Source organism: Felis catus, chromosome F2, assembly GCF_018350175.1.
Source record: "Felis catus isolate Fca126 chromosome F2, F.catus_Fca126_mat1.0, whole genome shotgun sequence".
Taxonomy (NCBI): Eukaryota; Metazoa; Chordata; class Mammalia; order Carnivora; family Felidae; genus Felis; species Felis catus.
In genome coordinates, this window is record NC_058385.1 from 47,668,197 (window position 1) to 47,693,614 (window position 25,418).

Genomic DNA, 25,418 nt, shown 5'->3' on the forward strand with positions numbered 1-25,418 from the left:
TGGGAAGAGTACTAGTCACTTAGGGGGAAATTCCTCATAAGCCTGCGGAGAGAATGGTCTGTAAACTAAAAAGCCACAGCAGTGAAATAAATGATTATTACTGTTCAGGAAGATCTATCTACCTGTGTCATTTAAGTTATCTTAACCTAAGTCCATTGCCTTTTTGTGCACTCACTCTCAAATCAATCCCCAATTCCCTAGAAAATCAGAATTGCAATAACCTGATAGACGAAACTGACCAAAGGATATCTGAAACCCTGAGTAGATGACTGCTTTGTAGCCTTTTCCGTGAACCCCGAGAACCACCTCCTGAGGTCACAGACACCACCCCCCCCACCCCCCAGACATCTTCTCTTCTGCCCCAGGAGTCAAGCCCCACTGAGCCCTGAGCACAGCCCGCTCAGTGGGAACTGCCATGTACTCCTTCTGACCTCATCTAGAATATTGCAGAATTAGATGACCAACCACGGTTCACAGTGGGCTCCACTCCCATCATTTCAGCCTGAACCCACAGAAGCCCTAGTCCTTGTCAAGAAGTCCAAATTTCTCATGACTCCAGAGGCATAAAGATTCTCACAAAGCAGCCCTGATTCTTAGAGTGTCTCTTTTATTAGCAACAATGGAAACATTCTCCTTTATGTTTGCCAGTACAGATAAGGTTCTGTTGAACAAAGAGTCCTCTTGAACAAACCAGATCTGCCTCTAGGTTTTGCCAGGGCTGTCTCCTCAGCACAACTCTCCAGACCAAAGAGGAAAGAACATATATGGAGTGGTTCCTATATGCCAGACTTCTCCATCTGGTCTGCATTTGAAGGTAGGTTATATCTCATTTACATGCACTCCACCCTCAATAACAAAGAAATGCAAATCCTCCTTTCTCTACCCCCTCCAGTGGAAAGAAACACTCCTCTCCCCTTCTCCCTCCTTCTCACTCTCCAGGCCCATAAACCCAGGGGCCTCCTATGGGGTCTCTAATAGCCTGACCCTTGTGCCTAAGGCAGGGAGTTCAGACCCATACATGTGACAAAGCATCTTCTTTCTCTGCCCTCAAAAGTACATTGCATTTGATTCTCTTTATCTTGATTTCTACAATTTTTTTTGAGTGAAAAGGAGAGAGAGAGAGAAAGAGAGAGAGAGAGAACCCACCCACGCAAGCAGGGGAGGCGCAGAGGGAGAGGGAGAGGGAGAGGGAGAGGGAGAGGGAGAGAGAGACAGAGAGAGAGAGAGAGAGAGAGAGAGAGAGAGAGAGAGAGAGAGAGAGAGAATCCCAAGCAGGCTCCACACTGTCAGTGCAAAGGTGGACGTGGGGCTCAATCCTATGAACTGTGAGATTGTGACCTGAGCCAAAATCAAGGGTCAGACGCCTACCCAACTGAGCCACTCAGGCGCCCTGCCACAATAATTGTTTTTATTGTTTCCCAGCACATAGGAAGTTTGACAATCAGAAACAATTTCCTTTTTATAATGACAGTAAAATGTTAGAATCAATACATGGGTGACCAAGTCTATTGAATTTATGGTTCTATTTACAGTGAAAATAAAATCTAACATAGCCCCCAAAGAACTAGGCTGCCTCAGGTAGCAATTGCATCAAACCTGAAATATGAGAAATAGGTTATGTTTGTTGTTTTAAAGGAACACCTGACTCCAGGGGCCTACTCAACAACAGACATGTTTGAGATTAATGAGGATTTTTCCTTATATAAACAGTGAAAACTCCAACATAAATATTGTGCATTCTGACCTCCAGATTCCTTGTAGACAACTGTGTTCTTGTCACCCCTGAGAACATGGTCACGGCCAGGGGTCTGAATAGATGGGGACTCATCATTTACCTGCCAGATCTGAAATGACCAGGTCAGCCATATCTGTCCTGCAGAGGTAAGTCTTTCACTGTTATTTTTAGAAAAGTGCCCAGCTTGGCAAACCATCGGTTTTTAGCCACCACCACCGCACCCCCCCACCCCACAGCCTGCATCAGGAGAGACTATAAGGTCATGGTAGCTTGCTCTTAAGATTCTTCCTTGCTACAGCTTCCCCTTGCACTCTGAGAATCTGCCCGGGACTCAGTTTCCCCATATGTCAGATGAAGGAGTCAGACTAGCCAAGTGCAGCTCAGATTTTAATGCAAGACACAAATCCCCTGGGGATCTTATTGAATTGCAGATTCGAATTCAGTAGGTTTGGGGTGGGGCCTAAAATTCTGCATTTCTAGCAAGGTCTCAGGGGATGCTAATGCTGCTGTCCGTTGCATGGACACACTTTGAGTAGCAAGCAGTTAGACGACTTCTAAAGAAACTTCTCGTACAGCAGTTTTTTCCTATTCAAAATGGTGCAAAAAGGTTAAGCAACAAATGCTGCAACATAATACAGAAAAGCTAAATATCTAAAGAGTGAAGTCTCTTATCCTTAACCCTGTTCAGCAGACTGTCTAATCTGCTTTGGCCAGGACTGTTAATAGGTTAGTTTAACCAAGCACATAGGATCTCCAATGTCTACATATTTATTCACCTTTTTTTCCCCATGACTAATGAAAATGAAATTGTTTTGCTTTTTTTTTTTTTTAGAATGCTGTTGCCTCAGGAAAATTCAACAATTGGCCCCCAACTCAGACATCGTGAGGCTGAACGGTTATCCAAACTGGAAAGGAGAGAGAGAGAGAGAGAGACAGACAGACAGACAGACAGACAGGCAGGCAGAGAGGTATTTGAAGGTGGTGAGTATCCCAATTTAAAATAAAATTCATAATTCTCAAAGAGTGAGGAAAACCGTCCCCCTTCTCTTACCTTAAGTTTGGGCTGAAAGGAATAGTTAGCAGAAGAGAAAAGCAACTGATCTGAATGAATCTGGGAGTGGTAAAGCTGGCATTCAGCTTTCTCATTCTGGATGAGAGACTGGCTTCTGTGACTTGTAAGAATTTATACGAAGTTAACCACCTGGGACAGATGACCATTGTTTTGTAATAACCCCAGGGAAGGTAAGTCCACTCTTCCTTCCATAACTGGCAAGGAAGAGGTAGAAAGGGACGTTATTGGTGTCTTCTGGGGAGGGGGGGGGGAAGATTTGTAAATGCTGGAATGGTGCCAGGGTCCATATGTTCAGAACTGGCTGGAGGAAATACAGGGAGCATGGAACAGAGGAAGGAGGGTGTATAAGTGTATGCAAGAGGCATTAATCACCACATGTACGTCACAGCTTTCTCTAGAGTCCACCTGTCTGATGTGTGAGGACATGCCAGTGCCTCCCTGAGAGGACGAGTGTCACCCAGATGCCCAGGAAAAGCCTGTAGGCTTAACATGCCCAAAGCCTGAGCTCATGGGAGCCAGGCTTCAACTTCTGCTGGAAACATCTTTTCCACCAGCAACTAGGCTTTTTCCATGCTCAGTGCACACACCAGGTGTGGTTAGGCCACCTGCCGGGCCTTCAGTTTCCCAGTTTCCTGGTTCCTCAGTCCTCTCCTTATCCCAACTGGAACTCCATGCTGGCCCTGCTTTAGGGACTGATCTGCTCAAAAACCCATTTGAAAGCCTTCCCCATCCTTCTGGGCTGCTGACTAATGCAACAAAGGGATCTAAACTGATGGGTAGCACGTATATAGCATTATCCCTTCTAGGAATAGCTTGCATTTGAACAAGGTCTTTGAACAGTGGGGCAATGCCTTACCCCCGAATAGTAACTCCAATAATATAACACAATGAACCCATAGAAGAAACGTGATGGGGAAAATGAAATGAAGACACTTTATCTACCCATCCTTCCTGAAGGACTAGGTTGATATCAGCCCAAGGTTCTGGCCAAGTTAAACTGTACCAAGGGTTTTGAGACAGTGCTCCTTTTCAATATGGCTGGTTTTATCACTTCCACCTGTTGTTGATCGGAGAGGGTTAGAGGTGGGTGAATGCAGTGAACATGCTGGTCAAAGCATCTGGAGGCCCGAGTCCTGAGCTTGCCTCTGCTTCTCATGCGCTGTGAGATCTTGGACAAGTCACCTCATTTCTCGCTAGCCATGACATCTTCCCAGAAACAAATCTATGCTACACAAGGAGGAGCCTGAAGAGTTGGTGAACAGCTACCTGTCTGTGACCCAGAGTCTCCTCAACTGAACATACCTGGTGACCAAAGATGACAAATTATAGAACGATATTGAACAGTGGTAAGGCAGAATCACATTAGGCCTCGCTACCCAAAGGCTGGCATCACCTGGGGGTCTACAAAGGATCCCTGGTGTTCATAAGAAGCATGATGAGAGCCAACCTGCACTACCTACTGGATGCCAGAAATCACATAGAAAGTCTCACACAAAGACATGGAGTTCCTCCTGAAAATAATAAATCCATGGATATGATATAAACATTATTTACCCAATGTAGAACTACATTTCACACTGAAAGGAGGAGGCCGGGCTATGGCTCATGGAAGCTTCTCTTTTTCTATTTGAGGAGCAAAGATGAATACAGTCAAGTACAATAAGGGGATTAAGAAATACACACTGGATTTAACCTATTTCTCTCTTGGCCCGGGACACAGCAGTCATTCTTTTCCACCGTTACTATCACTAATCAGACAGTGACCCAGTTTCAGAGGACATAGGCATTTAGAAACACAAATGAAAAGATATGCAAATTGTGTTCAGTTTTCGGAGGAAAGTTCAATGAAATAGGTCAAAGTATCTGAACCTACACCTATTTCTGCTTCTGAGCAGTACTCACAGGGAGATTTAGTTATTTTCCTGGGCACTGGTGCCTTCACAATTTGCCCATTGCCTGGGCAAATGTAGAAACAGGCCTGGAGGAGTAGTTTCCAAACTGTGTCCTGGGGAACCCCTTGTAGACTCAAATGGAGCAAATCAATGGACATTAGTCCTCATATCCAACTCCACTTTTGTCTCTCTGACATACCACACTTCAGTGTAAAATTTTGTTTAAATAAAGGATTCTTTGGCTAAACAACATCTGAAAACCCCCGGTAGACATCACCGCTCATTTCCAATTCTAACATTCCATGATTAGTCCTCATGACTAGAACAATCTCAGTAAAAGCCTCCATTCATCCCACAGTAAGACACTTTTTCAGCTCTAAATTTTAAATTACCGTTAAGAAAGCAAAACTAGGTTGGCCCAATCTCTTAATTCTCTGTATGTGTCTATCAGGAAGTATTTAAGTCTTAAAGTTAGTCTCAGTCGTGTTGAAGAATATACAATGAAATCCTGCATGGCCCGAAGAGAGGAATCTTGGTGGATTCAAAATAATTATTAGTTAAATCAAATTTTTATATATCAAATGTAGATAACCCTAATCTCAAAAATCTCTAATAAATTTGATTTTTAGTGTGACCTCTGACAGTTGTTCTCAAGCCCAGCACCTGCTTTGTCAACCCTGCTGCTTTGATAGAGTTAAGGGATCCTTCTTGTACCAAGATGTGGGGGAACTCTCCATTGCCAATTGCTTCACTGAGATGTACTTTTACAACACCCCAGAGCAACAATCATCTTATTTTCCCATTAGTAATCAAGATACGCTTTCTCACGGTTGCTATTCTTCCTGTGATCTTGAACCTGCATGCCCTGTCTTTGGTTGATGCCATTCCTGAGCTCTAAACCCACTGAGAATAAAACAGAACCTTCTCAGTATCTAGCATGGTTCTTTGTGTACAATAGATACCCAATAAATAAGTAAACATTAGTGTAAGACACACGTGACAAAGACCAGTATGTGTAAATCAAACCACTTAATTCTATTACCTGCTAACATTTGGATATCAATGTAAGTCCATCATATCTTGTTATATAAACAAAATGTGCCTAGGAACTCCCCAAGTAGGAACTTTGGCTCCAATTTTCAACAGCAAACATTACTTCCTACTTTTTTTAAATCTGGACACAATCACTGCCACTGGGGCTCCCACTGGTGTTCACCCCCTCTCATTACTGATAGGCATCACCATTCTCCTCCACAGACAAACCACTGAGATTACAAATATAAATCTTGTTCCCTTAGCCAGCGTTCCCACCTACCTGCACAAATACCCAAAATAACCAAGTCTAGAGAGATCACTGTGGATCTTCATCAAAACCCTGATCCCTGCCACCAGAGCATGCAACTGGCCCTTGTCTGGTTTATGATAGTCTCTCAACCCAGTGATGGAGACTTCATTGGAATGTCAAGTGAGCTGGCAGAGGTGGCTAATGTTTTATGGGCTGGTAAATGTCTCAAAACAGAAACATATCCTCTGCTGCAATTCTGTGTGCTGCTCTGTCTCTTCTCTCTCCACATGAGGACCTTGAGGCAGGAGTCATATCTATCTTGTTCAGTCTTAGGTGCCCAGGTCCTAGCACAATGTCTAGCATGTGGTAATTGTTGAATGACTGGATGGATAAAAGGCATACAAAGTCAATTGGTGAGCCATTATTGGTATGGTATGTAGCCATTTTTGTTGTGACAACAATCTGATTCTCTAATAGAGTTTAAAAAAAGGTAATATACTTCAAGTTCATATAGCTTTCTGTGGTCATTAGTATTTAAAACTTTCCCCCCAAAATTAACTCTTTCAAGAAACAGGAAAAATTCTGGAGAAGTTCACACTAAATGATCTAGGGTAAGATCAGTGTACTCCAGATGCTTCCTAAGCGAAGTCACCCCTCATTCATTCATTGAGATCAAAATCTGACAGTAATATTTGGTGTTTCATTGGAGGGTCATTGGATGGACCACTGCTTTATTTTGTCAATATGCATGTTTTACTTAAAGAGCATTACTTCATGGCACTTTTATAGGTAATAGAACATGGATAATATTGGAGCTCAATGTAATAACTAACGCTCACAGCAAGATTCCTAAGTCAAGAGGTGAAGCACATTCTAGGCCCTTTTACTGAGGCAGGGATATACTTAATTTTTTTTTTTATCCAGAAAATGGTTCAGCACATATATGCTTATGTTTTAGCTACCTGTTCACCAGGCTACTGGGTAACACCTCCTTCTACATCAATGCTGGTAAATATAGAATATCATAGTAACAGTGAGAGCTTAATGCAACATGCCTTTACTGAGCACCAGCCAAAAGCCAGAAAACATATAGGGCACTGGTGATATTGAAGTAAGTAAGATAAGGTCCCTACCTTCAAAGAGTTCACAGTCCAGTGCTGAGGAAAGCTGTCTGTTGGACAACTAGAATTCTGTGCCAGGTCTGTGGTGACCAGCGAAGTGGAGGAAGTGTCGTCAGCACACAGGAAGGAGGGTATAATTAAGTCTGTGTGGGGAGGGTTGAAGATGGCTTCTCAGAAGAAGTGGGGTTTACACAATGAGAGATCACTTCGTGAGCGTTAAAATGGCCTCTAAGGAATGCTGGCGAGGATGAACAGAAAAGGGAACCCTTGCCCACTGTTGGTGGGACTGTTGACTGGCACAGCCATTATGGGACACTATGGACGATCCTCAAAAAATTAAAAATAGAATTATCATATGATCTAGCGATTTCATTTCAAATTCATAGAAAAAGAGATCAGATTTGTGGTTTCCAAAGGCAGGGGGTAGGAGGAAGGGAAGTTTGAAGAAGGTGGTCAAAAGGTGCAGACTTCCAGTTTTAAGACAAATGAGTACTGGGGTACTAGGAAGGTGATGTACAGCCTGGTGATGACAACATATAACATGCAGTAAAGTTGTTAAGAAAGTAAATCTTAAGAGATCTCATCACACCAATTTTTTTCATTTTTTTCTCTTTCTTTTTTAATGTTTATTTTTGAGAGAGAGAGAGAAAGACAGAGTATGAGTGGGGGGTGGGCAGAGAGAGAGGGAGACACAGAATACGAAGCAGGCTCCAGGCTCAGAGCTGTCAGCACAGAGCCCGACGTGGGGCTGAACTCATGAACCACGAGATCGTGACCTAAGCCCAAGTCATATGCTTAACCAACTGAGACACTCAGGTGCCCCTCTTCCTCTTTTTATTGTATCCACATGAGAAGATGGATGTTAACTACATGTACTGTGGTAATCATTTCACAATATATGTAAGTCAAAACCACCATGATGCATATCTTAAACATATACAGTAATGTGTATCAATTCTATGCCAATGAAACTGGAAAAAAAAAAAAAAAGAAGTAGAGTTTAAACTGGGTTTTGGTAGAGGGCCTAGGTGGTGGGGGAGGGGAGAGAATCTAGACTTTGGAATTCCCAAAAACTAAGGAACAGAGGAAAAGAAAACGTTGTGTGTCCTGTTCATGGAATGGTCACAAGCCCTGTGCAGTTGTAGTTTAGCTACATGGAGGGTTGGGGTGGGCAGCACAATGGGATGTAAGGCTTGAGAGATATCATAATGATATTATAATGACATAATGATGATAATATTATCATCTAAAAGGCCATACTAAGATAATTGGCCTTCACTGGCAGCAACAAAAGGGGCTTTCCATGAGGAGAATGACCAGTGGCTCTACTAAAGGGTGACTCAGAGGGCTTGATACTCCTGTCCCCAATCAAATAGCTGTCATAAAAAATACAGTTGGTATCATATACGTTTGCTCTGCAAACATGTATTCAAGACAAGTTCCTCAGCCTTCTTCCATATTGCGGTCCCTAAATATGTAGAAATTCAGAAGCCACCCCTGAGGGCTTCCATATTCCACAAGGATGTGTATGCATAAAGTCAAATATATCTAGAATATAGTCAAAATGAGTGGCTTGCCTTCCTTATTTCAGTCATGGCACTGTACCAAAGGTAAGTTGGAGTAATGAGGAATGCTCAGGTTGCTGAGAGGAAAATAGAGACGCTTGACTTGGATTCAGTCTTGGAGGGCAGGGATCTCGCCAATTAGCTCCAGACTCCCTGTGGCACAAGCTGTACATGTTGGCAGTCAAATAACCGAGAACCAATTGTGTCACCCCAGGCAGTGTTAAATTAGATGTATAGCATATCTTCCACAGCTATTAATAGTAAAGAGCCTAGAGCCATTAGAAATATGCCCATGTAATAAGGAAATGAAGTGCTCTTAAATGTGTAAAACATCATTATCTGTCATCTATAGGCAACTAAATAGAAAAACACAGCTTTAGAGCATCTTCAAACTTAACGAATATTCCTGTGAAGACCATAGGTCTATAATAAACTGGAGACTGAATGAAATCCTGGTTCTGGCTTCTAGACACTGGCTAAAAGAAAAGAAGTAACTGCAAAAAAAAAAAAATGTATGTGAATGCACAGGAGCACGTACCAATGAATGTATCTGTGGTGATTCTTTAAAAAATGAAGTCGGAGGCAAGCTGTTTGTGACTGTTTAAGCAAAAGCGACACTGAGTAGACCCTGTAAAGTGCAGCCTATAAAACAGGAAATGCCTTGCAATTTAAGCTAACTATGGACTTTTTGCTATATGCAAAGCTAATACATTATAACATACATAAAAGTAAGTACATGATCACTCTTAACAAAATCAGACTCCATGAAACTGTAAGCCAATTTGGCTACATCTTCTATATCACTTCTTTCATTTTTATTTGAGGAAAAAAATGTGATCATGCAAACAGCAGCCATGAAGCAAACAGGACAAATTATATATTTGCAAAGGAAATTGCAGGTCACAGTATTGATTTGTTTAAATCTAGCTACCTTTGGTAGAAGCAAATGTGCCTATCATTCACATATATAAATCATATTTAATGTTTGCAAAGAAGTTTAAAAGTTGTTGAGGTATTATTTAAACCACAAATATATTTTATTATACCATTTATTACGTATGGTAAAATGTCACATGGGTGGATATAAAAACCTCATCATTGACTGCGCCGCCTAAAGAGCTACTCTGCAAAATTATAAAAGTAATTTAAATATATACTAACAATATACTAAAACAAGGTCATTAATGTCTTTTATTTTATTTTTTTAAAGATTTTTAAAAGTTTATTTATTGGGTGGGGGGAGCATGAGTGGGGGAGGGGCAGGCAGAAAGGGAGAGAGAGAATCCCAAGCAAGCTCCATGCTGTCAGCACAGAGCCCTGATGTGGGGCTCAATCTCATGAACCAAGAGTTCATGACCTGAGCCAAAAACAGGAGTCAGACTCTTAACCAACTGAGTCACCCAGGCGCTCCTCATTACTGTCCTTTAAATATCAAAACCCATGAATTCAACACAGTGACTAAGGCATTATTATAACCGGAGTGGTGAAAACCAGTGACAAGAGTGACAGACTACCATATTTTTATATTCTTAGTTCTGTTTATGTGTCGACTGCAGTCTCAGAGGTTCTAAAAGGGCGTATTCAAATTCATTTCCAAATCATCATTTGTTTTTTTTCTCTTTTCTAATTTTAGTCTGTACAAATCTTTCTGGTTCACTCGGGCCTCTGACACACAGGTGTAGACACGGGGCCAGCTGGCCAGTCTAATCAGATCAGCTTCCAACCCTCAGGGGCGCTGCAGTGGGCACCCAGCTAGACTCACAAGGAGGTGCTGCACACGTAGTTTCATCCACTGCAGACACTGCTTCTTGCCCCCCACCCCCCACCCCTCTTCCCTTCTTCAACACAGGGTTCCTCAATCTCGGCACTGTTGGCATTTTGGCTAGATAATTCTTTGTTGAGGGGACTGCTTTGTATGATGTTTAGCAGCATTCCTGGCCTCTACCCACCAAATACCAATAGCAACTCTCTCCACTGGCTCCTAGATTTAACAACCAAAAATATCTTCAGACATTCCCAAACGCCCCTTGAGTTAGGGGTAGGAAGGTGAAATCACCCTGGATGACAACCACTCTTCTTCCGGGACCCTGTTTACGATCTTATCCCCATCACTCTGTGAGCATCTACAAGCTGTAAGGGAGGTGGCCTCTCTTCCCAGCCAAAGAAGGTAAATCTTTATTGGCCCATATCAGTTATGGTGGTCCCATTCCCGTTCTCAGCCCTTGGTTTACACAGGGACATGTGACACAACTCCGGCCAAGGAGACATGAAGAGAAATCTGCAGAGGGGCCCCGGTGCAAGGGTTCCTCACTCTTGGGTGTCCCTTGTGTATATCACACACACACACACACACACACACACGCACGCACGCACACATACATGTATCCACATACACCCCTTGGGGTATATGACAAATAAAGAAAAATAAATAATAGAAATAATAGAGTGAAAAAAGGGGAGGAAGGTGTGTATTAGTTTGCTAGGGCTGCCATAACAAAGCAGCATAGACTAAGTGTCTTAAACAACAGAAATTTATTGTCTCACAGTTTTGGAGGCCAGAAGTCCAAGATAAAGGTGTCATCAAGGTGATTTCTTCTGAGGCCTGTTTCCTTGGCTTGTAGATGTCCATCTTCTCCCTCTGTCTTCACAGTGTCTTTCCTCTTTACATCTCTGTGTCCAAATTTCCTCTTTTTTTTTTTTTTAAGGACACCCATACTGGATTAAGACTAATGACTTCATTTGAATTTCATTACCTCTTCAAAGACTTTATCTCCATATCTAGTCACACTCTGACTAGAGGTTAGAGCTTCAACATACGAATTTGGGGGGGGGGATGCAATTGAGCCCATGACAAGGCAAGAGACAAAGAAGAAAGGGAGGCAGATGACAAGAAGACAAAAAGGCAGAAGTGGATGTATCTATTGGGAATTATTTCCTCTGTAGGTGATAGAAATTACCAGTATTCAAATAAGACTGTGCTTTTCTCACTAATATTACAAAGTCTGAACATACGTAGTTTGCTAATACTGGGTCAGCTGGTAAAAAAAAAAAAAAGTCACAAAAAAACAGGCTCTTTCACTATTTCCAATCTATTACCTTTGGATTTGGCATCCTAATGCTTGTTGCCTCCTGGTCACAAAATGGCTATTACAACCCCAGACATCATGCCTGTCTTCAAGGCAGGAAGACAGGGAAGAAGGCTGTACCAATGATCTTCCTCCTACTCCTGCTCCTTTTATATAGAAACAAAATCTGTCCCAGGAGGCCCCCAGTATATTCCCACTTATGTCTCATTGGCCGTAACTGGGTCATGTGGCCAGCCCTGGCTGCCATGGAATCTGGCAGAGCAAATATCTGGCTTTCCAGAAACTTTGGTCACAGGCAGCAAGGAAGCAGGTGATTGAGATAGCTATTAGATTAGTCAATCAGCCATATTTATCCAGGGGAAAGAAGGAGAGAGGAGAGAAAAGAATAGGAGGGGGCTGAAGGGAAGACAAGAAAGGGAAACTTACCTACAATCATTATTAATTACTATATACAAAAAAGCAAAGTTTTCATCTACCACTCTTTCCAGGGTGTTCCCCTCGCCTGTTGATTGGCTATTATAACATACAACAGCTTACTTCAGCATCTAAATAATTTCCCATCTTTTGGCCTAAACATATAAAATGTATTTAACAATTACTTCTTGGTAAGGAGTTGAAAGTGGATAATAATAAACTGCATGTCTACCACATGGAACATAGTCCTCAGCACATAGTAGATACTCACTAACCATCGGTTGAATGAATGAACTCAACCAATCCAGATCAATGCAAAAAGAGCACATGGCATCTACTCCACAAGGAATCATTAGGATTTCTTCATTGTGAAAACTTATTAGGAATGCAAATTCTTAGGCCTCACTCCAGACCTACTGAGTCAGGACTAGGTAGAGTCAGCAATCTGTGTCTTAAACATTCTACAGAGGTGTGGAGGCATGCTAAAGCTTCTGAACACACACACACACACACACACTCAACTATCTCTGTCCATAATTTTAGGGCCATGGATATTTTATTCCCCATAATTTCCTTTCTGTGTTACATTGATCATCGCAAGACAATATTCTGTTCTAAGGATTTTGTTTAAATTTCTTACATGTTTTGAAATATTAAAACGTAGAGTACAGAGAAAAATACAAAACACCCACGTACACACTCTTAGGATTTAACAGCTGTTAACATGTGCCATGGTTGTTGCATGTCTTTTTGAAGTTGTGAGGCCTGGCACTGTTCTCTCCCATCCTTCCAACCCTCTCTGACAGATGGTCTCTGTTCCTAAGCATCCTGACCCTTTCCTGCTGCTTCCTAAATCCCAGGCTAAGAGAGGCAAGCATGTGGTGGAAAGCGCATGGTCTCCGGTGTTCTCCCAGAGGCCTAGTTAATAGCAATTTGCATCACCTGGAGCTCTATTACCTCGTCCCTTAGGTTCTTTTTTTTTTTTAATTTTTTTTTTTTTTACTTTTTATTTATTTATTTTGAGAGAGACAGAGCATGAGCAGGGGAGGGGCAAAGAAAGAGGGAGACACAGAATCTGAAGCAGGCTCCAGGCTCTGAGCTGTCAGCCCAGAGTCTGACGCATGGCTCAAACTCACGAACCGCGAGATCATGACCTGAGCCGAAGTCAGACACTCAACTGACTGAACCACGCAGGCGCCCCAGTCCCTTAGGTCCTGATGACAGATGCTGATACTGGCTTCATGTTCAGACACCCAGGAGGGAGGTTGAGAGTGAGCTGAATTACCAATACCACGTGCTACTTGTCCGAAGTGCAACGCTAAATTCTTTTGTTTCTTGTTAAGTTTAAGAGCAACGTTCTTTCACAGGAGACCCACCATCAAAAGAGAAAAGAGAATAGCAAACTCAGCTAATGGCATCGATGCTGGGAGGAGTGAGTTCTAATTCTGGCAATATTGTGCAGGGTGCTTGTTCCCTGTGCACTGTTTACTCCACATGATGGAGGAAAGAAAATACTACCTGATTCTTAAACATAAGTAGGCTTATAAAGTACTTCCACGCATACTTTCCCATTTGATGACAAATGATATCCTTGTTGCCCATGGTGGCCTCAGCACCCAGCATGGTACCTGCTACACTGTGGGCCCCAACCAGGTGTTTGTTAAATGAACGACAGAACGATGACTCAAGTGATAGGTCCAGAATTTCTGGGAAGGAAGGGCCTGGGTGATTATCTTGCTGGACTTGAGCCATTAGAACAGTGCTTCTCTAATGATTTCAGGAGGCGAAAAGCCTGTGTCTGGGTCTAGGGACCACACTTAGAAAACTACTTTTTTGGGTACCCAACAGAGTCCATTTGTGGGGGGGCTTTCCATCCTATCCAAAAGCAGGATTTTTGTATCCTTAGCTTGGTAAGGACTGCAGGCTGCCTACCAAATGTCCATGATCTCTTTCACCTCCTGGAAGAATGCCAATTTTATTGAGAGCAATAACATACCTAGCTTCAAGAACACTGTATTTTTCAGACACCTTTCAGCTACAAATGTCCATGTGACAGTTTTACCAATGAAATGTAGGTGGAAGTCACCAGGTGGCCCTTGTAGGAAAGCCTTTTAAAGGGGATTGGCTGAATGTTTCTCTGTTGGTATCTTATACCAACCAGTCTTGTCCACCAGAAATTTCTCACTTTCCTCCTTCTTTCCTGGAATGTGAACATGATGCCTGGAGGGGTTCAGCCACATGGGGACCACAGGTGACAAGCAAATGCTAAAAATGCCTGAATGGACAAAGGTGCCTGGGTCCCTGATGACATTATGGGCTATTGTGCCAGCTCTGGACTGCCTACCTCTAGACCTCTGATGATGTGAAAAAAGGAAAACCTGTAATTTATGCAAGCCGTTGTTTTGGGATCTGTGTTATTTGTAGCCAATGAAATTCTTTCTTTTTTTAAATTTATTTTGGGGTGGGGGTTGGGGTAGAGAAAAAAGGAGAAAGAGATTCCGAAGCAGACTGCATGCCTTCAGTGTAGAGCCCAGCACAGGGCTCAATCCCACGAACTGTGAAATCATGACCTGAGCCCAAACCAAGACTCAGATGCTAAACTGACTGAGCCACCCAGTGTCCCTGAAGCCAACGAAATTCTTAACTAAAACACCTACCATTTTTAAAGACCCCAGAGCTGGATGTGGAGATGGCAAATATAAGATATGTTTCCCACCCTCATGGAGCTCACGGTACAGCTGTGGAGACAGGAAATAGACACTGCTCTTGGGTGAATGTGAGAGACAAGAGGCTTGAGGGTTAATAGCAGCCAGAACACCTCTCAGGCATTCTGAGAAACTGTTTTAGAAAGATTTAGATCAGGGAGTACTGGGGAGAGCGAGGTATGTGGTTGAACTTAGAAATCTTGAAATAAGAGGTCTATTCAAGCTCATGAGAAACAGTGATCCTACATGAAAAGAGGATGCTGGGAAATGTTCTGGTCCATACGAGGGATGTAAATAGTAGAGAATTATCCATGGTACAAAAGAGAAATGAGGAGGAATATGCATTATAAAAGTCTAAGAAAGGCAACGTCTCAAGAAAGAAGAGAAGTGATCCAAAGTTGATATAAAGAGACTTTGGAAGTCAGGTAAGTGATACTGCACAAGATAAGCATGTGTTTTTTCTGGTTTTTGCAAACATTTTAAACCCATGGAGTCCTTATTTTAAGAAAGCATCATGGGAAAAACATCCCCAAGTGGGGCTATTCTGGTGAAATAAGTCATAGAGAATGCAAAGGGTCAGCAACCTCCTTTCTCCTGTTGTATCCTGGGACCTCCACAGAGCACCAGGGAGCCACAGGGACCAACTTATGGGGGGATGGAAATGAAGGTACATGTGGAAAACTGACCGGTTTCAGTACCATGATGCAACTCAGAGATGAAGGAGCAAGAGAAAACTTGAGAAAAAGTACTGTTTGGGAATTCAAGACATCCTGAACATGTTCTAGGTTTGCTGAACTATTGACATAAGCAAGCTGTTAGACCCCTCAGAAGATCCATGTTCAAGATGCTCTCCAGACCTAAAAAGTATTTTATCCTAAGTTTGGGGAAATTATGTTTAGAAAAAAAGTGATGGTTTCCAGAGTCTGTGGGTTTGCATGAAGACTCACACTGAAATGCTCCTAAGATTTTTAGCGTTCAGGTGCTCTTTGCTCTTGAGAGTTAAAAAGTTTCTTTCACTGAGCCCCCTTCTCTACTTTCTGTGCTAAAGGAGTACGGTCTATGATATTGACTTCGAAGTTTTACCTGTGTCTGACATTAACCAAGATAAGAAAAAGATAAAAATCCAGCCTGAAAAATATTGTTCTGCAATATTGCTTCTAAAAATTGTAAGATGAATGAGTGGAATTTGGTATCTGATCCCAAGTGGGCTGAGGATTTGTGACCATTTTGGTGTTTTTTTTTTTTTTTTATAAAATAAAAATATATGTTGATGCTCAGCCTGGACATAAAGCTCTTAATTTGTAAAGTGCCCCGTAATAAAGTTTTTGTCAATTATTCATAATGTCACTCTGCAAAAGGTCTTCATTTTCCTGCTCATTTTCCAGATAGGAGACCAGAAAACACGTCAAGGTGAAATTCACTAACTATAGTTTAATGACGCTAGCAACTTGCCTGGCCACATTAGCAAAGGAACGGAAGTCTCCTGCATTCTAATCTTTCTAAAATTAACCAACACAGCCACTATGATGGAAAGAACCATTCATTTCATTTCGTAAACCTGCCCTGGACAGAATTATAAGTGAGCAAAGACAAGTTCATGCCAACTTTTATCTCTGCTACTATGACTGACATGGAATTTGAAAGGAAGAGCAAGACAAAAGGCGAGGCTCCGAGCAAAGCAACGTAATACATTCATATTAAAGACAGAGACACTTTCTTGTGGCTGCCCAACTGCCTACATAATTCAGTATGTTCTTCTACATTCAATAAAACCAATAAAAAGTTTAAGTTTTTTTTTTCCAGATGATATTTAAAGTACCTTTCAAATCCGATTAGCCAAACCCTTGTCATGACTGAAAAGGTCTTCAGACTGAACATGTACACAGTCCAGCTCTGGTGGGTGTTACTCCGAGGGACCTGTCACTGAAGAGGCCCTAGGCTTCCTAGAGCCACAGGAGTGCCACAGCCCCTGGCATCAGCCACCTGCCCTGTAAAGGAAAGTATCTGAAGTCCTATGTCCTCTGTATCTGAAGTCCTATGTCCTCTGGGCTAAAGCCTGGAAGCTCTTCTAGGAAGCATAACCCAGATGAACCCTGAGTCAAAGCACTTTCAGGCTACTGGGACATAGCTGCCCACATACAGACAGGACGCGCCAGCTGCCCTGCTATGTAAATGGACGTAACACGGAACTAAATGCTTCCTAAGAGGTCATATTTTCTGTAAGTAAATGATGAAAGAGAAGTACAAATGTGTGCAGAGGCTGTGAGGGGAAAAAATGCTATACACTTGTACTAAAGTAAAACTTGTACTGGGCTAATGCTTTCCCTAAATGCAAGACCACTTGGGGAAGAAAAGGAATATGTGAACCTATAGGTTATTGGAGAACTCTTGAATGTTTAAACAAATTAAAATAAAACAGTATCTCGAGCCATCACAAGATATAAGATAAAATGATGAAAAATTTGAAACAATTTCTGTGTTTGTTGTGAGTTTTCTCATTGTGTAGCCTTATATCTTCAAAGATGTGTGAAGCACAGAGTAGAAGACATGTTATTCTGATTTTTTTTTAAGTTAGGTCTTTGGGAGTTAAGATACATCTATAAATATAGAGTGTGACACCTTCAAGGAGAGCAGAAATGATAATAATCAGTCCAGTTCCAGGGTTACAAAGTCATTTAATGAGTGGACCTAGATGAACAGTCCTCCAAGTGCACTCAGCAGTGTTAACAGGGTTTACATCAGAAAGGAAAAGTTCCACGGAAAATTGCATTTGAGAAATACTGGATTAAAAGGTTTTTGCTTTTTGTTTTTTTTTTAACTTTAAGGCAGCTCAAAGCTTTGTGTATGTTTGCACATTCGTAGCAAATCTCAGAGCAGGAGATAAAGCATGAAGCATTTTCCAAATTTATTTATAAAGCCATTTTATTCCTGGAATATCTGGTGGGATTAGTGTTCCTTGGTTTACATTTTAGGAAATGCTGAACTAGATAAGACTTGTGAATTGCTATAAAAAAAAAAGAAGGGAGTGAGGGGAAAAGGGAGAAAAGAAATGAAAAAATGCAAAATCTTAGGTAATTTGAGGTCACGTGCATCTGACAGACTCACTGTCTATGCCATATCTGAAGGTGTAAAAAGAGAGGAAAGTGTATGGCATTCTAACTAAACTTTTTAAAAAATACAAATAGTCGTGATAAGACAAACAAACAAACGAACTTAGGGTCATCACCCATGGATCTACCATAGCTTTCTCTTCTGGCCCATTTTCTTTTGAAAATAAAACTAAATATAAACAAGAAATTAAAAATCAAAATAAAACACATGGTATCAAACCATGTTTAGGTTATGAGTAATCAATCTCTATCACGGATTTTCCCCTGAGAACTCTCTGGACCCCACCCACACCCCAAGAAACTCCTCTTCACTTCGGCAAACTGCAAATGCTCACTAGTATTCTCAGTGGTCACTCAGGACCTCCTGGGTGCTTTTGGTTACCATGGATCATGCCAGGCACCATACTCAACACTCAGAGCACACTGTTCCATGGACGGCCTACAGCAATGCTATGAGGCTGGGGCATCAGCTTCCTTATATGAATAAAGCAGTGTAAACTCAGTGGACATTAAATAACTTTTTCAAGGGAGTCATATCTTCTTGACTTGAGTGCCTCCTCTATTGCTACCTCCTACTGAGTTCTTTTCACTCTTTTACTCTCTTAACTCCCGTGCACAACTCTGAACTTGTTGCCTCTGTGATGCCCTTCCAGACCTAAGCCCTGTATTGGCCTTGGAACCTTGATTTTCACTACTGAAGGCAAGTTTGGCACGTCCTGTGTTCCAGCTCACTGTGGGCAATAAACTCATGACATCAGCCACTTGGCTAGAACCTTCTCCAGAACAACAGGAGTTTGGGACCCCAGGCCAGAAGGAGTGACTCACTTCCATTCAGTCTTTATCTTTGGGACACATAACAGAACTACAGTTACAGGAAGAAATGAGGACATTACGAATCTAGAAGACTGAGGAACACATTTTGGAACTGGTCCCTGATGTATTAGAGTAGTGTCCATACACACAGCAGTTAAAATAGAGGTCACAAGCTCACAAACTTGTAAGAGCTTGGATGCTATGGTCTATAGTGGTGGAGACTGTGGCAGACTGGTATGTGTGTGCCTTATCCATACAGATAATTGTAGCTCAGTTGGAAACATAAGCTTAATAATGTCTGGCATTCCCATTTTCAAAAGAAGTAAAAAAAAATCCAGATTTCTCTGTAAATTTTCTAAACTTTTGGGTTGTGAATGGGCCATATAAAACATATTCACGGGCCAGTTTTCATCCTCTGATTCTAGAACATTGATTGAAAAGATAAATAAGCAACCTGAGAGACAACAGAGGGTAGTAGTGAAAAAATAAACTCTAGAGCCAGATTTCCCATGTCCAGACACTGGCTCCATCACTCACTACTCTCCTGCAACCTCTCTTTGCCTTAGTTTCCTCCTCTGTAAAGTGAAAATAATATCAGTACCTACTAATGGGGTTTAATGAGCATTAAATTAACATCCAAAAAGTGTTTTTAATAGTAGCAGGCATTTAGTTAAGCATTAAGTAAGTGTTTATTTGAAAAGTTCTCTGGATAATGAAATCCTGCCATTTGCAGCAACATGGATGGAACTGGAGGGTATTATGCTAAGTGAAATAAGTCAAGGAAAGGCAGATATCATATATTTTTACTCATATGTGGATCTTGAGAAACTTAATGGAAGACCATGGGGGAAGAGAAGGGGGGAAAAAAAAGTTACAGAGAGGGAGGGAGGCAAACCATAAGAAACTCTTAAATACAGAGAACAAATTGAGGGTGGGGGGGGGTAGAGGGGAAAGTGGGTGATGGGCATTGAGGAGGGCACTCGTTGGGATGGGCACTGGGTGTTGTATGGAAGCCAATTTGACAATAAATTATATTGGGAAAAAAATTTTTAATTAAAAAAAAAAAGAAAAGTTATCTGGATAGAGCCCAAATGCCCATTGGCTGATGAATGGATAAAGACGACGTGGTATATATACACAATGGAATAGTACTCGGTGATAAAAAAGAATGAAATCTTGCCATTTGCAACAACGTGGATGGAACCAGAGGGTATTATGCTAAGCAAAATAAGTCAGTCAGAGAAAGACAAATATATGATTTCATTCATATTTGGAATTTAAGAAACTCAACAGATGAACATAGGGGAAGGGAAGGAAAAATAAGATAAAAACATAGGAGAAGACAAACCATAAGAGACTCTTAAATACCAACCAACTGGGGGTTCCTGGAGGGAAGGATGGTGGGGGATGGGTTAAATGGGTGACAGGCATTAAGGAGGCACTTTTTGGGATGAGCACTGGGTGTCACATGTAAGAGATGAATCACTGGGCTCTACTGAAGCCAAGACTACACTGTATGTTAACTAACTTGAATTAAAAAAAATACCAACAGTAAGAAGAAAGAAAGAAAGAAAGAAAGAAAGAAAGAAAGAAAGAAAGAAAGAAAGAAAGAAAGAAAAGAAAGAGAAATGAAAGAAGCAGATAGAAAAGAAAAGAAAAAAGAAAAGAAAACTTCTAGAAAACACAGCCCAAGAAAACCTGCCCCGGCCAGCTTTGGAACCTTCTGGATGGCAGATACATTAAAATTTCTCACTCAGGCTTAAGCTCACCAGGATGGAAAGACATTCTGGAATAAGAGATTCTATAAAACAGGTGGGGATAAACGAGGACCCTCAGTATGACATATCTGGTGGCAGTGCATAGAAGACAGAGAGACTTAAATATCCCAGCACTAAAATCTGGTGATTTTATATGGAAATGAGGTTTTAAGTTGGTAAGAATGTATTTCTTACTGGTCTTAATAATCATCCACAAGACTTGGGCAGTTTTGAAAGAGAGAACGGAAACGGTCTCTCCTACACACAGGGAGTAACAGGTAATTGTTTAAATGTTTGAATCTGGACTGAACTAAGTTATTCTGCAGGTTTGGGTGGGAGACAGAGTGAAGTCAGGTGCACTGGCTGGAGAGCTAGCTGGTACTCATTCTCTGCTAACAGGCAAAAAAGGAACAGCTCCATAGCTTCCTCTCTTCTCAAGAAGACAATGAACTTCAACTGTTAAACCTCCCCAGGGGACCCCGACATCCCATTTAAACTCCTTTCCACCAACCCAGTGTGAAGTTAAGAAAACCAAACCCATTGGAAACACTAACACTTGCACACTGGAAGTCATGGGAGAGGCCTGGTTGACCTACAGGTCACCCCAAGAGACACAAAGAAGCAAAAAGGGACTTTTAGGAAAGACTGCTGTTTCGAGGATTGAAAGTCAGAGGCTTAACATCTACTTTGACCCAAAACCCAGCTTGAGCCCCACAAGATGAGAAATATAAAGCATATTAAAAAAATGTAACCTTTAGTTCTTACTTGCAGCTTACTCAGAAAGATAAAAGCATTCCCTTGTGCAGAGGTCTCTGTGAGTGGGTTGAGCTAGGGGAGCAGCTGCTGCTTGGGGGTCCCTCTGAGGTCTGGACTTGGAGTGTACACAAGCTGTCGGCCCCGAGACGGGTGTTGGTCCCTGGGCACGAGAAACTTCCTTTAAACAGATCAACTGATTCTCATGATGACGAGCCTGGAGACACTCTACTTCCAACCTGGTGGGAAGCATTTGGTGGGAGAATTGCAGTCCTGAAGTGTATGGGCAGGAAGTTCCTATACTCCCTTTTCTACTGCCCATTTACCTTTTCTCTCCAACTCCCTGCCGTTCCATTTCCCCTCAACCGGCGTCTTCCTCTTCCACTAATTTCCCTGGTCTCTCCAGTAAGCCTTTTCTTATTCTTGACGTTTCATTCAATTTAGCACAAGACCAGCAATCAATCAATAGTTTATTTAAATTGAAAACTGTATTTTCCTACTGAATAAACATAGGTTTTCCAGTCTGCCACCAAAGAATACACGGACCTGATGTTTAAATGCAGGGTGCTAGCACAGCTATTATCCTGGAGTGTAACAGCATGTTTTGATACAACATCATATGGCTTAAAAAAAAAATTCACAACATACTAGATTAAGACTGGGTACCTGAGCCATTCTTTTAGTTATTTACAACATTCATTCATTCACCTTATACAGCAAGCCTGAATGAGTACCTCGATGTACCAAGTACTATTAGTACGGGGGATACTGAGCTGGTACAACTGGGAGACTGGCAAGTCCTACACAAGCAGAGCAGTGAGAGTGGGATGGGTTGAAGGTCAGCACAGAGTGTCTTGGAAACATGAGTCCGAGCCTCCCGAAGAGGCTTCTGGGGATGAGGGGGAGTGGCTGGAGAAGACACCTGGAGACAGTGCTCAAGCTGAACATGAAGGATGGGTGACAGGCAGAGTCAGAGGGGACTGGTAACCCTAATAGAGAAAATGGCAGGTGCAAAGTGATGGGAAAGGAATGCACATGGCTTCATTCAAGATCTTCTAGCTACTGGGTCTGGCTGGAGTAGGTTAGGAAAGTGATGAGAAATGAAGGTGGGCAGGCAAGTCTGCATGAGTCAGCTCATGAAAGGTCACACTGAGGGAAGAGAGTTTATAATGAAGGAGATGGGAGCCACTCAAACACTCTACATCTCCCTGGAGGCAGTTAAAGAGTGGATGGGAATAGAACCAAAGGAGAGGCAGGTGCACCTACTAAGAAATTATTGTTGTAATTTAGGTGAAATAAGGGCCAAAATGAAGGCAGTGGTGACGGGGATAAAATAAAGAGATGACTGAAGGAGACAGATTTAGAGGGGATGGGTAGCAATGACACTTGTCTATGTGATTGATCCTATGTAGCAAGTGAAAGAGAATTCAGTATGATCCTAACTGTTGGGTTTGGTAACATGAAACTTCTATTAATCCCCTATATCTGGCTTTTTTTTCTCCTCTAGACACATAGGACGGTAATACCAAATTCTCTTGCTGCTGAGTAGGACATGACTAGGTCTAGCCAATGGACTGTGAGCAGAGTGATATATGTAATTTCTAAGCCAGATCATTTGATAGGCAATATGAGATCCTCCAACTTTATCTTTCCTTGGAAGCATATGCTGATAAGAAGTTTCCATAAGATGAGGAGCAGCCTGGAATACTGGGCCAACACATGAATTCGCTACCCAGGAGAGTCACCTGGACCCATGATAGATTTCACACGGGTGAGAAATAAACTTTATCTGTGGTAAGCCACTGAGATTTGGGGCACTGTTTTTCAGAGCAGCATAATATAGTCTATCCTGACAGATACACTCAAGAAATGGATGCTCAGGTTTATTTTTAATTATTTATTTTTTTAGTTTAAAAGGTCTATTTCTTGGTATTATTCTCATACTTATTTCATATTTGTTTAAAGTTTTAACTTGTATAGACTGTTTATAAAACTAACTTTTATGAACACACAGATGATTTGGTATATGTATACATCGTGAAGGGATTTTCACATCCCCTCACCTCACATATTTACGTGTGTGTGTGTGTGTGTGTGTGTGTGTGTGTGTGTGTGTCCTACCTCTATTCTCCTCTCTGTTTTCATTTGTTCAAATTTTTTTTTTCAGATTCCAAATACAATTGATACCATGCAGTACTTGTCTCTCTCTGTCTGGCCTATTTCATTCCATGATGGGATTTTTTTTTCCTGTAGAAAAATGCCACTGGAATTTTGATAGGGATTGCACTGACTCACTAGGTTGCTTTGGCTGGTATGGACATTTTAACAATATTAATTTTCCAACTGATAAGCACAGAACATCATTCCACTTATTTATGTCTTCTTTAATTTCTTTCATCAATGTCTTATAGTTTTCAGTGTACAGCTATTTAACCTCCTTGGTTTAATTTATTCCTATTAATATAAAATATTAATTTGGGGGGATACAATTGTAAATTATATTGCTTTCTTAATTTCTCTTTCCAATAGTTGGCTGTTAGTGTATAGAAACACAACTGATTTTTGTATATTGATTTTGTATCAGCAACTTTACTAAATTTCTTTATTAGTTCTAACAGTTTTTTGGTGAAGTCTTCAGGGTCTTCTATATATAATATCACATCATGTGCAAATAGATCTTCCTTTACAGTTTGGATGACTTTTTTTTTTCTTGCCTGATTGCTCTGGCTAGGACTTCTAGTACTATGAAGAATAAAAGTGGCAAGAATTGACATCCTTGCCTGGTTCCTGATCTTAGAGGAAAAGCTTTCAGCTTTTCACACTCAGTATAATGTTGGCTAGGGGCTTGTCACATATGGCTTTATTATGTTGAGGTACATTCCCCCATTACCCACTTTATTGAGAATTTTTATCATAAATGAATGTTGAATTTTGTCAAATGCTTTTCTGTATCTACTGAGGTAATCGTATGATTTTTATCCTGCATTTTGTTAATGGGGTGTATCATATTGATTGATTTGCAAATACTGAACCATCCTTGCACTCCAGGAATAAATCCCACTTAATCATGGTGTATAATTTTTTTAATGGTCTGTTGAATTCAGTTTGCTAACATTTTGTTAAGGATTTTTGCATCTCTATTCATCAGGGATATTAGCTTGTAATTATCTTTTCTTATAGTCCTTGTCTATTTTTGGCATCAGGGTAATGCTGGCCTCATATAAAATGAGTTTGGAAGTGTTCCCTCCTCTTCTATTTTTTTGGAAAAGTTTGAAAAGGATTGGTATTATTATTCTTTAAATGTTTTGTCGAATTCACTAATGAAGCCATCTGATCCTGAACTTTTCTTTGTTGGAAGGTTTTTGATTACTAATTCAATCTCCTTAATAGTAATTGGTCTGATCAGATTTTCTATTTGTTCAAGATTCAGTTTTGGTAGGTTGTATATTTCTAGAAAAATATCCATTTCTGCTAGGTTATCTAATTTGTTGATGTATAATTGTGTAGAGAGTTTCTTATGGTCCTTAGTATTTCTGTGTTATCAGTTGTAATGTGTCCTTTTTGGTTTCTGATTTTGAGTATTCTCTTTTTTTCTTAGTCTAAGGGTTTTTCAACTTTGTTTATCTTTGAAAAAACAAGCTCTGAGTTTCATTGATCTTTTCTATTGTTTTTTTTTTAATCTCTATTTCATTTCTTTCCCCTCCAATCTTTTTATTTCCTTTTTTTTTCTATTGACTTTGGGCTCCATTCTTCTTTATCTAGTTCCTTGAGGTATAAAGTTAGGTTGCTTATTTGAGAACTTTCTTGCTTCTTTTAATTTTTTTTTAAACATTTATTTATTTTTGAGACAGAGAGAGACAGAGCATGAATGGGGGGAGGGCCAGAGAGAGAGGGAGACACAGAATCTGAAGCAGGCTCCAGGCTCTGAGCTGTCAGCACAGAGCCTGATGCGGGGCTCAAACTCACGGACCGTGAGATCGTGACCTGAGCGAAGTCGGACGCTCAACCGACTGAGCCACCCAGGCGCCCCAGAACTTTCTTGCTTCTTAATGTAAGCATTTATTGCTACAAACATCCCCCCTCAGAACTGCTTTTGCTGTATTTTTTCAC

At 41.2% G+C, this 25,418-nt stretch overlaps 1 protein-coding gene and 1 long non-coding RNA gene across 6 annotated transcripts in view; one reads left to right on the forward strand and one right to left on the reverse strand.

Moving 5' to 3' along the window:
- NCALD (neurocalcin delta) overlaps positions 1-25,418 on the reverse strand; it is a 404,491-nt gene that overhangs the window by 112,887 nt on the left and 266,186 nt on the right. The gene's annotated exons all lie outside the window — the stretch shown is intronic.
- Positions 525-5,630, forward strand: LOC109496136. The gene is made up of 4 exons (XR_006592160.1): positions 525-814; positions 1,751-1,881; positions 2,568-2,716; positions 5,329-5,630. It is a non-coding gene; the product is annotated as an uncharacterized LOC109496136 (long non-coding RNA).